A 12929-nucleotide genomic window follows, 5' to 3' on the forward strand; every position below is an offset into this window, starting at 1 on the left:
TTACACATCAACTCGTATAAGCTCGGGTAAGAACATATCTCACTATGTGCAAACAATGGCCTTTTCCTTTTAAGGTGTTAGTTTAAGATGACTAAAACTATGACCAAAATGTCCAGATTTTTTGTCGACTAAAGAATCGTCCAGTGTCACAGTAGGGAAGCAAATATTTCACCCGGTGGTAACTTGTGTGAATAGTTTGAGAACCACTGCTTTAAATCACACCTAACGCCAACCAGTGTTAAAATGTGTCCCATATACAAAATAAACTAGTACCGGTTCTAAAGAAGACTCCCTAAACTAGACTCCCAAGTACCGCCAGAAAGAATCCACCCACGACTCCTATCACACAAACAAATCTCTCATATTCGTTGACTTTTGCTTGAAACTCGTAGCATCTTATCGCACCAAATAGAGCTCAGAGTTTTACTTCCTGAAACTCGTCCAAATACGGCCAGTGCTTGCGACATCATCATCTCAATGAGCCAATCATCCGCTTCCGTCCAGTTCTCTTTTCCTCGTCTGTGGGAGCCTTGGAAACTCAGCATTGCCCTTTAAATGATTCTTGTGTTTATAAATCGCGGCTGGACGATTGTTGCCCCTTAAAAAAAAAAAAAAAGCCAACGGCGACTGCAGTCAGCCGCTAAACGAGGCCTAAAAACTGCACAAATTTACAAACGTTTGAACAGAAACCTCGAGCCTTTTTGATGAATTTTGAGGTGCGGGTGAATTGACGCCATCGGCCGCATTTATTATTATTCAGTCTGTCTTGGTACATAGTTATACAAATCGTGTGTATATTTTACTCTTGCTATTTATTACTTTTAAATTAAGTTTCAGACGGTTATAGCTGATACTGGTTTTAACACCGCGACCTTTCGACTTTTTTTTTTTTTTTGGCAATTTTTTTATCGACCAATTAAGTTATGAAGAAGCCCATCAACAGTGCAATAATAAGAGGAGATTTAAAGAGAGAGAGAGATGTTTGGTTTGAAATATGGGTCATTTCAAGAGTTTTATTGTAAGAGAGATTTTAGCAAGTGACAATGGAACGAAAGCAAGTGCAGTATTCGAGAAAGTCTTTTGGAGAATTCACAAAAAGTGCCTGAAAAGTTGATCGAAAGTTGTTTTTTTTTTTTAAAGGTTGTTTTGGTTGATTACAAAATCATGGGGGATGAATCACCGAGCATATTCGTGTAATTTTCCAATGCTCGTGATTGAATGTGAATCTCCGGGTCGATGTGGCGAGTGATGATGGAGTTTGCCTTGACCAGTGTGACTCATTTCTAAGGAACAACCTGGCATTATGAGAAATCGATTTACTTTGAGTGTCACAAATGGATGTACAGCGGTCGTCAGCGCTGTCATTTTCGGGAAAGGCGTTAAAAAATTGACCATTTAGAATCTTCAATCAATTCATATAGCACTTTGCAATGACACCAAGGAAGACCTAAGTGATTCACAGAGAGATAAAGCTATTGGCTGCTTCTGTCAAATCTGTTGGCCTCTTTCCTCTTAGCTCTGCTCACACTGCCCTGACCCTGGTCCACTAATATCTAACAACAACAACAAGAATAAAAGATTTTAATAGTTATTTTTTGGGATGAAGACAAATCTGGTCATGAGACGGGCACTTAAAGGGACTATACAGAGTTTAAAAGTGTTAAAATTATGTATTTTCCTCCTCCTACATGAGCCCAGACCTGTTCACCACAACTGCCTCTAAAATCCTGCACTGTCACTAAAGATGGTGTTACTTCGGGTCCGAAGTGCCGTCATGCACGAGCTTAATATAGAAGGTGCAGTTGCATGTATGACCTGAGGTGGCAGTAGTGAGTATAAAATGGCTAACTTGCTTCTAGCCCCTTTAAAGGGCGAAGGGGCTGTTCCTTGAGTGCCTCCTTAGCTCCATCTGTGCACGTCCCTGGCTTGATATGAAATGATTAGGGCCAAAACACCTAATCGGATTAATGCCATCAGTAATTGATTTAAGTCATCATGATCAGGGCCATAAAACGTAAGGAGACGAGGTTTTATCCAACCGAATGACACTGAAATCGATGTAAATTTGTTAATAGACGACATGCTCTATTAAGATGTCCTCAAGTCAGCGCCGAGACTTTGACACGAGTACAAAAAGATATTTTTCCATTAAAATATATTGAGTGGCCCCACTGTAAATCGGGGCCTGCTTCAACTGACTGCACTTTAGATTCATGTGGTAATAGTTTGTTCTCTATAGGACGAAATCATGAAAAATTATGGCCAGTTGTCCTAAAATTATTCTTGCTTGACCTAAAATGTAAATGAGACGCTTTTGGGCGAGTTTGCTCTTAACATATGAACTTTCACCTGTAAACAAATAAAAAGTAATGTGTTTTTAAATTGTTGCACTGATTCAACATTTCTCTACAGATTTATATGTGAAATTGTAAATTCAAAGGCCAAACTTTCCAGTCTCGCCCTTGGACATTTTGAAGGCTTTTCAATAAGATATTGTTAGCCTGATTAATTGGGCTTTGAAACCCCAAAAAGCAAGGCACGTGTTTGTCTCTAAAATGCCCTATTTTGATATGAAAACTTTATTTTTTTTGTACTTTTATGCCTATTGCAAAAGTTTGTGTTTCCCCTCAAACCAGAAAATGATCACTGGTAGAGGGCGACTGATTTGTTTTGTTTTTTTAAGGCCGATGTCGATATGGTTGGCTGATTTTTCCAAATGTCTGATCTATAATAAACTCCAGCAGTGGCCAATTTGATTTTATTACATTTATTACAGTTTTGGTCCCACCCTGATCAGCTGTTGTTAGCATTAGCATGTTGCCGTTAGCATTAGCGTACTGTTGCTAACTGCGGCAATATGCTCAGCAATCAAAACTACAACAGCGGAGGTTAAAACTAACTCTGCGGATGAATTCTCCAGGTTCTGTTCTTCATGTCCATAATGATGAGGTTTACTGAAACTTGTATTCAACAAACCTTTAGCTAGTTTTTTTATTTTTTATGAAAATGTTTCTCTGTTCCCCTGAGGCTTAGGGAAGTCCCTCTCGCTTTCGGCCCCTGAGATATCGTCTTTTTTCGGCGCTAGATCGGCTGATATTGCAAAATCCCCAAATGTCTATTACCGGTAATTAAAACAGTCTTGAAATGTAACTAAACCTTGTGTACCGTGTGCGTCACCTGCTTCAGTTTGAGAAACACTGGTCAAGGCAACTGCTTTAGTTTAATGTAACAGCCTGTTCCTTGGTCACATGTATGCAATAAAAAAAAAACACGCCTTATTGGCTCAAGACTACCAAATAACAATAACTAAAGCTGTCATTTTTAAACCTTTGAATGGCATTTTCTCAGTAATTAATGCCAAAATCTTGTCACGGTGTTGAATATGGTGCTGTCCCGGTGAAACGAGGGGTGATCTTCGGTTTTGGGTGCTACATTTGTGGACCGAGCGTGCCTACAGAGGGCCAGAGGAGAGCGAAGGGGAGGGATCGAACTTTAGCTGCTACGAGAGAGAGAGAGAGAGAATATTTAATACTCGAGAGATATATTTATGAAAACGAGGACACACTGCACTTAAAACACACGGAGAGCAGCTAAGATGGTGCTAGATTTCTTACTTAAAATGTGGAAATAAGACTGTTTGGATGTTTGGAAGTGAGGTTGGACGCTGGAAAAACGCAGTGGGGAGTTCGTGTTGCCTTTGAGTGGCCTGAATGTAAAGTAAGGCTAAAACATTCTCAACAATTGTCTTTTCCATATTGAGCCACATTGAAATGTTTTTGTTCAGTTCATTGTACACCGAGCACTTAATTTGAAAACCAAAAATGTCTGTTTGATGCTGCACTGCCCGGCCAAAACAAACTGTGATGTCTCAGTGCTGATTCCCCTCCAGTGTTGCGTTCATTTCTCACCAAGATCTTGTATTGATGATGGGAGGGTCGGACCACTGTGCAACGCCTTCTCTAGCGCATCCCAAAGGTTAGAGGTCTTCGCTTTCAAATGAGGCGTTACTCTGGCTAGGGCTTGGCGATAAATCATGTCCATGTCCGCCTGACGAGCGCCGTGCTGCTGATTTAGCAGAGTTTCAGAATCAGACGCTCCGTAGGGACTGTTAATGACACAAGCAGAACCCACAAGCGACTTTCTAACACTCTCTGCTGCTTTACAAAGGCAGCGCGTTGTGTTTTCGTTGTGCGCGATGGAGTTTTCTCCTCTAAAACAAAGTTTGCCCCGGTCTGCTTCTCTCCCCTTCTCTCACGCTCTGAGCTGCCTTCCCCTTGAGTATCCATGGAGACAGTTGTCAATCACAGCTGAGCTCGAGGATGATAAAACTAAAGGCTTATTTAGTAGTTTTACTTTTGAGAGCAGACCAGAAATAACAATTTTTAATGGGACTTATTGTCGGCTATTTCTTGAATCTCAATATTAATGAGCAGAACTCTGGAGCAGTTTTCTTCATATGAAAGATCAGGAGACCTTTTTAAGTTTATTTCCAGTAAAATCGAGTAATATCGTAATCATCCAAACTAAAATGGAGATTTTATTTTTTTGGCCACATCGCCCGGCCCTAACTGTGGCCTGTATCCTGTAAGCTCCTGTCGACAAGCTTTTAGATGTGGGTAAAGCTGGTCTGGAGAAAATGTGCTTGGTTATAGTGGTGGTTAAGAGGATAAAGCTGCACTACCCAAATCAGGAAAGTCGAAGGGAATTGAGTAAAATCTCTCAGCTGTCGCCTAAACGCATTTCTAGCTCTAGCTCAGCTCCTCCCTCAAATCCCGATTGTTCCACTTGCGTTAATTAGAAGCGAGACAGAGTTTCAGCATGAACAAGGCGGATCAACCATTGCTAACGCTGTGCTAGTTTAGCCTCTGACTTCCTGGTTTGCACGGGAGGAAAATTATCTATATTTTGGCAAACGGCATTGGATTTTTTGTTGCAAATGTCGCGTTTATAATGTAGATCTATGGTGCCAAATGAAGTTTACTCCACTACAAGAAAACGATTTGATTACCACAGCTTTAAGTTCTGGATTCTGTGGCGTGAAATGAACGTCTAACACTCCCTGGATAACTCTCTTTACAAACTGAGCCCTGATAAATTTTGCGATATGCCCAGCGACCCCAGACCCAGATGGCGACTTCATTTTTGGTCGGGCGGTGTATTCTATCAATTTAATCAGTCTGGCTCATTAAAATGACTCTCCCTTTGGGGACTCAAAGGCAATAACAATGAATTAGCAATATTACAGCCCTGTTTTAACAACCTCACTTCCAAACATCGCCCTTTTATCTCTTAATACTTTCATCTCTTGTGTTTCAACATTGCCAGCGTTGTACTTGAAGAGAAGTTTATTGTTTTAGGTTGCGTTCTTGTGACTGTTCTGACAAAGCCATTGTTTAATATTGACAGGGCAGCAGAGACTTCTATGGGGAAATGTGCTAATAAACGATCACATTGCAGATGTTTTTGACCTAGTTTATGATCAATATCTGTGTTAATACTTGGCCTATCAGCGTGAAACAAAGACTAGCTTAGCGTGCAAGGTTTTCTCTCTAGGGCTGCTCGATTTGAGGAAACAAAAGTATATTATTATTGTATTATTATTGTGATTCTTAAAGGAGCTATACCTGAGCTTTTACCTCCTAGAAATGGAATGAAATGTATTTTACCCTCCTTTAGTATATTGTAAACTCATACATTTGTGGGTGAAACACTGTGAATCAAATTAGAAAACATTTGTATCAATATTATGAACTTTCAGGCTATTTTTAAAGCATTTTTGTGAAAGTAACCCTGAAAAGTGACCCTGCAAGTTGTGAAATGTGCCGATAAACTTGTCCCTGTAAAGAATTTGGATGCAACAAATATATTAGGAAAGTTACAAATGAGTTTAAACCACAGCTAACATTTTAATTTAGTGCCTCCTCTTTCAAAAATCAGGTATAGGGCCTTTAAAGGGACTATACAGAGTTTAAGAATGTTAAAATTATGTCTTTTCCTCATCCTACATGTTCCAGCAATGTCCTAAGGTGTAGGATGAGCCCAGACCTGTTCACCACAACTCAAAAAGTTGTTAATTCGGGTCCAAAGTGCCGTCATGCACGAGCTTAATACAGAAGCCGCAGTTACACATAAGACCTGAGGTGGCAGTATTGAGTATAAAATGACCATCTAGTCCCTTTAAACTAGCTAAAGGACCTAAATGAGGCCTACATTAGGAAAAAACATGACTAAAACTGAACTTTTTCCACATTGTCAAGTTTCAATTTGTTATTTTAGGCTGTGTTTGCCGAAATAAATGTGTAGAATCTTTATTTTTTTCCCTTAGAAGTCCCTGCCCTCTGTCTACGATCATGGCACTGAATCCTGTTACGCTAAAACCAACCTGTTGCTTCTTGAGCCTTATCACAAAACGCTATTTTAAGACCTCTTAAATCGACCTGTTAAGTGGCTTTGTACTGTATGTACCACCAATGTTTGACCTGAATGTCCTGAAACCATATACTTTGGTCGGAGGTAGTAACAAAGCGCACTTCTCTCTCATTTCTCACAAACCAAAATCCTGTATCCGAAGCTGAAGGTTTAAGTGGTCTGACAAAATTCGACGATGCAATATTGTCCTTTTTAAATTTATGTGAAATCTTTTTTTTTTTAATAACTCTTACATTTCTATCTGCATTTCCACAAGTCGGGGGGAGCGTGAGGGTCTTGTTATTTACCTTGTGTGTCCGAATAGACCTGTGCCTTTACTGATGGTGCTGAAAAAAGATTTTACAAGCAAAATCAAAGACGAACATTCACATGACTATATTGATATAACTGTACTATACTGTAAGGCGTGCGTGTGTGTATCTAAATGTTTATGTTTCACATGTGTGCGAATGTCTAATAAATATATTTTATGCCAAGAAGACAAAAAAACGTGCAGAGCTTTTGGGGGGGGGGGGAGTAGGACCAAAACCGGTGACACGTGGGGTCGATGTAGTCAAGACAGTGGGCACTCGCAACTCAATGACGATTTTTAGCGCGGTATTTTGGGGATTTTTTTTAAAGCCGGACGCGAGATTTCAAAATGGCAGGACTGCGTGGTTTGGAAAAACTGCGTCGACTGCCTTCAATCTTAAGGAAATAGTAAATTATTGGGACCAAAATTAGATGAAACTGGAGTAAATCAGGGGAAATCATGCCTAATGGTTGATATTTGTGCATATTTGACCTTGTAGTGACCGAGCTGCTGCATGAGTGGTCAGTGTGGCGCCTTTACTTTCGCTCCGGGATCAATTGTTTTGTAGGTTTTCTGGTCTGCACTGAATTTCTTCCAAACAGTAGATCCTGGAGCGTCACTGTGATGGAAAGTAAAGGCGCCATGTTGACCACTCATACAGCCGCTGGGTCCCTACAAGGTCAAATACGCACAAATATCAACTTTTTTCCCATATAAAAAGTTGCAGAATGCAGCTTTAAGTTACGGATTTATCAATTTCCCAGCAGGGATGGATCTTTAAGGTGAATTTAACATAATTTGGCAATCAGTATAGCCTTTACATTTATATAGATACAGAAGGCATCTCTGGAATCGCCCATATATGGTCATTTTTGAAAACAGTTAAGGGGGAAAACAATTTTGAAAAAATTTAAATTTTCTCTTATTCAAAACTACTGTAACAATTGCTGAATTATGAATATAGTTTTCTACTAAATAATGATACAAAGACATGGGGAGGAGCAAAGTGGTTCAACAGCCCATAAATACATGAATAACGGAGAATGCTAACTTGATGCTACATGTTAGCATCGGGCTAATGCTAACGGTTAGCTAGCGCTTGCTACAACTGCCGTTTTTTCACTTCTACTGAACAATCTGTTGCGACAAAATATCCATATGGGCTCGATTTACACTTGACTTTATTTATGTGTGATAAGTAAGTTCATATTCCACCAGAAAACGGTTAAAAAGAGCGAAAATTGTGAGATGCCGTTTGTATCTACAGAGCAGAACTGTCCCATCCACTTCCAGTCACGTGCCTTCATTTTCAGCACCGATTGTTCTTAAAAATTAAATATTAAGAGTTAAAAAAGCGCCGGCTAACCAGCTATGTGCTAACTCAGACATAAAACACACAAGCTTAAATTGGAGACTTGTCTAAAACTGAAAGGTTATAGAGCTCGGGGAAATCCACTGTTACCATGGAGATCTGTTAAAGTGGTGACGTCACCACTCTACCTCCGGGTCAAAAAAAACTCTTTAATACCACAATCAATATTTCTGAAACTCAACAGAGAGTTACTGAACAAACTTATTTATCAGGCCAATTAGCCAAAAATTCTGCACCTACTGCTATAAAAGTAATATTTACCAAAATCCGGGTTAGCGGAGAGAAATGCTAACAGCGCAGCAGCTACGCTAGTAGTGACTCTAGTAAATATTTGTGAAGCAGCAATTTTAATGAACAAATCTTGGGCAGAAAAGTGATTATTTTCATTAGATGTTTTCATTTAAGCTGCTGACAAGGCAAGGCTAAACTTTATTAAGGCAACTCAATGACAGGAAGTGACATAGATTAAGGTAAAGTTCCACAGCAGTTTGACTCATTTCCCGTTGACTTAGCATGGTTGGCACGGCAACAGTTTAAAATTGTTTGCCTTCATCTATGTCACTTCCTGTCGGTGAAACTGTAAACATCACACAAATGGCCGAACTAAAGAAAACCGGGTACAATGTTGAGCAAAATCTTGAATAGTGTCTAATGTGTCATGTTCACTCGATGCTGGACCCAGGCATGTGACCGGAAGTGGGTGGGACTTCGTTAAGCCTACATAATAAATAATAAACAAAGAAAATTGAACTCTCTATAATCTCTTTATCAATTGTCAAGTAGCCCTGACAGCTCACTGAAAAATCCCAAAGTATCGTGTTGAAACTGGGGTAAAAACGCTCAAGACAAGTAGCTAAATATCAAAGCATTATTTATTTACCGCCCACTTCCTGCTGCAGTTTGTCTTTCCTTTCGACAATAAAATCACTGTATTATCTTTGCATTTATGTTCTGGTTTTAATGTGAAATGTAGTGGTCGTTTACAGACGGGTTTGGGATTCTGGGGCCTTGAGTGATTGCGAGTGCCCACACATAAGGGACGCCCCACATGGACAGACTTTACCTCTGTGGTTAGTAGCTGCATATCAACGATGCTCTTTTAATAAAAAATACTGTTTTAGTTTCACGGTTTTATTACTAATGATTGTTGCTTGTTATGATTTTGCTTCGTGTCACTTTTAGATGTAAACTGTTCGTTGAGACCTTTGTCTTAAACTCGTCTGAACCTGCTCCGGTGTCGAGCCTTTATTTGGCTGTTATTGTTATATTTAATTTTTGATTAAAAGACTTCTATGTATTAAAACATGGTGCCTGTGGTTGTCTTTTTGTGTTCTGTTTAGGTGACTCTTCTCACAACAAGACGAGTTTAGTCATTTTGGGATGCAGTCAGATTTGAACTTCTCAGATAATTTGGGCAAATATATATAGAGAGATTTTCTATATATATAGAGAGAGTACCATATCATGTAGGCCAGTGTTTCCCAACCTGGGGATACTTACAATGACCTCAGATTAGAAAAAAAGGTGAAACAGAGTAGAATTTTAATATTACCGGTACTTTCAAATAGTTTTATTGATGTTTTTCAGTAAAAGGTTTGACCTTGAGAGTAATTTATCTACACTATTATATACCGGTCAAAGGTTTGGGGTCACCCAGGCCAGTTCTATGGCTTCTCTAATCAGCACAACAGTTTTCAGCAGTGCTAGCATAATTACATGAGAGTTTTCTAATCATCAATAACGGGGGTTACATCGGGTAACATCGGGGGTTCGAATCCCACCTCCTGAAAGTGCACATTGTCGTTGTGTCCTTGGGCAAGACACTTCATCCACATTGCCCCCAGTGTCTGCGTACATTGGTGTATGAATGAGAGTATGAATGGGTGAGTGGATCCTTGCTGTAAAGCGCTTTGAGTGTCTAATGTAGGTGGAAAAGCGCTATATAAGTTGAGACCATTATATAACCATTAGACACTGGAGCGATGGTTGCTAGAAATGCATCTCTGCACCTATGTAGGTATTCCATTAAAAATCACCTGTTTCCAGCTTGAATAGGCATAAGATTCAGATTCATTTTATTGGCCATTTGCAGTTTGAAAAACCACATTGAAAAAAAATGTGCAAAGAGCTCAAAGTGCGATATAGCACACAGGACAGCTCTTGCTACGGCGCACTGCTTCATTAGTAAACAACATTAGCAAAGTCTAGACAGTGTTTCTGATTCATTTAATGTTATCTTCATTGAATAAAGGAGTGCTTTTCTTTCAAAAATAAGGACATTTTAAATCACCCCAAACTTTTGAGCGGTAGAGTACATGTAGGGTACTTGAGTAAATGTAACTGAGTACTGGCCACCTCTGGAAATGATCTAGTTCTAGTGCAGTATAGGAATGTAGATAAAAGGCGCTTGTATGAGTGATGTACGAATTCAAATATGGATTTGCAAGTTTCTTTCTTTGTCAGGAATTGTGTGTTTATTGAATACGGGTTAATGTAAATTTACTTATTTCCACATTTGCAGGAACATCTTTCAGTATGCTCTCCAGTGTGTCAGATGCTGTTACTACTATTACCTGTAGTTGTCGTGTTTGGGAAGGTTCTTTGTCGTCCAGGTAGAACTTATAATAGAGAAGCTTTTATCACCAACTGGACAGATGTGATCGAGTTGTGTCACGTTTTGCTTCTCTCTTCAATCAGTGGATTTCTCCTTCCATGACGGCTCGGGCTTATCCCAGGATCACAATGCCAGGAGTCATGGGGCTCACATTGTGAAAGAGTTCAGGTTCAGGGAGCATGAGGCATCAATTTCACATGGATTAGCCACCATAGAGTCCAGATCTTTGACCACTGAGAATCTCTGGGATGTGCTGGAGACGGCTTTGCACAGTGGTCACACACTCTCATCATCAATACAAAGCCTTGATGAAAGATTAGTGCAGCGCTGGACCTTTAGACATCGCAGGAGCTGATTAAAACAATGCTACACCAGGCAAATTAAATCATCAAAGAAAAGCTTTATTCATTCTCCATTCCTTCATACTTCACTACAAACAGGAAATAACATGGGAAGCAGCATTGAAGCACTAATTATATTGAATTTTGAATTTATATCGAACCTCTTAACCCCCACCTGAACCCAGCACATTTTCTCCAGTTTGTCTTTACCCAAATCCAAAAGCTTCTGGGAAAAAGCATCAAAATAGCCACACAGAACGAGACGAAAACAAGAATGAAAATACAAGAAAAGAGCAACAAACACATGAGGAAAAAGTGACACAATTGAGTGTCAAAAAAGCAACAAAAGAGCAACAGAAAAGAGACAAAAAAGAGACCAAAATGTGGCAAAAATGACAAAAATGTGTGATGAAAACAACCCCCAACAAAGCCACAAAAGAGTAATAGAAAAGTGACATAAAGCGATGAAAATATGGCAAAAGTTTGACAAAAATGCAACTAAAAAGCAATGAAAAAGATCTGTCTGGCCTATAGGCTGCTGTGACCTTTTAGATTTGGGTAAAGTTGGTCTGCTCTCGGTTCAGATGGGGGTTAAGAGGTTCAAGAGGTTGCACTGGTTGCATTAATAAAGACAATAATGATCTTCAGTTATCAGTGTTTACCGTCTGTACCGGTTTATTAATGTTTACCACTGTTTGTCCTCCATGTCGGCTCTTCCTGTCTCTGTCCTCCTTGACCCGAAGCGACGCACCTCTCCTTCCTGAATAAGTGTCTGACCGTGGCACATTTTAATTGTCTAGTGTCTACAACTCCAATAAAACTCTCCGCAGCTGATTAAATCTCAGTGCAGGTTGTTTGAGCAGGATGCAGCCCCACGTTTCCTCCATTATTGCATTTTGGTCAAAGAGAAAAGTGCCACAGGAAGCAGTGACGCACAAGCTGACCTGATAATCAATGACGCAAAACAAGTACTTAGGGGAAACGATAAATATATTTTAATTTCATTCAGAACAGTGTCTGAATCATGGGGTTGGTCCGGCCTATAGGTTCAGGAGCATCATGTGGCCAAAGAGACTTGACTTTACCTAAATATTATTGAAACTTTGTCGACTACAACTAAATTAAAAGTAGTTCATGACAAAACTATGAACAAAATCCTCAGATACGGTGAGTTAAAAAAGTATCCGTAAGGCAACGTATAAACTCTTAATGTCAAGAGTCAGATTTAAATTACAGCATAGGCCAGTAATGCCAAACTGTAATGGCTCCCGTTGAAAATGTTCAAGACTTACATTGGAGAATTTGCTGCTGATTGGATCAAGCGCGCCTCGTTTGAGCCAATCACAACCAAGTCTCAAAATTTGTGATAATAAAACAGATAAATATTGAGTTTTGTGTTAATATCAATATGCGAAGAACGCTCTTCTCTGGTGGTCATGGTCCTCATGGCGGAGCTGACATTGCTGTAATACCACACCCTTGTGGCCAGGGGCGACTCCAAGAGACACTTGGAGGCATTGATTCTAATGAGATTTCAAACGCCCCAAAAACGGCTTAAAAGCCTGTCTCCAAAGAGTTTTTCTTTTTCTAAAAACCGCTACGACCCACGTGACCATGCTGGGGTAGGTGAAATATTTTTAACCATGCTAGTTTTTGTTAATTGGCCTAAAATTTTGATGCATTTTCAGTGCATTGACTGGCTTCAGAGCCTGTCAATCAAGCTCTGGAGCTCAGTGGAGGCTCCGCCCGCTCCTCGAGTGCAGGGCTTCCCGCCTTTTTGCCCTTTTAAGGAACAGGCTGCGTAGCAGGAGATAGAGCGGCCATTAAAGAGGGGGTATTATGCAAAATCGACTTTTTCAAGCTTTACATCATGTTATTATG

Source organism: Gobius niger, assembly GCF_951799975.1.
Source record: "Gobius niger genome assembly, chromosome: 14".
Taxonomy (NCBI): Eukaryota; Metazoa; Chordata; class Actinopteri; order Gobiiformes; family Gobiidae; genus Gobius; species Gobius niger.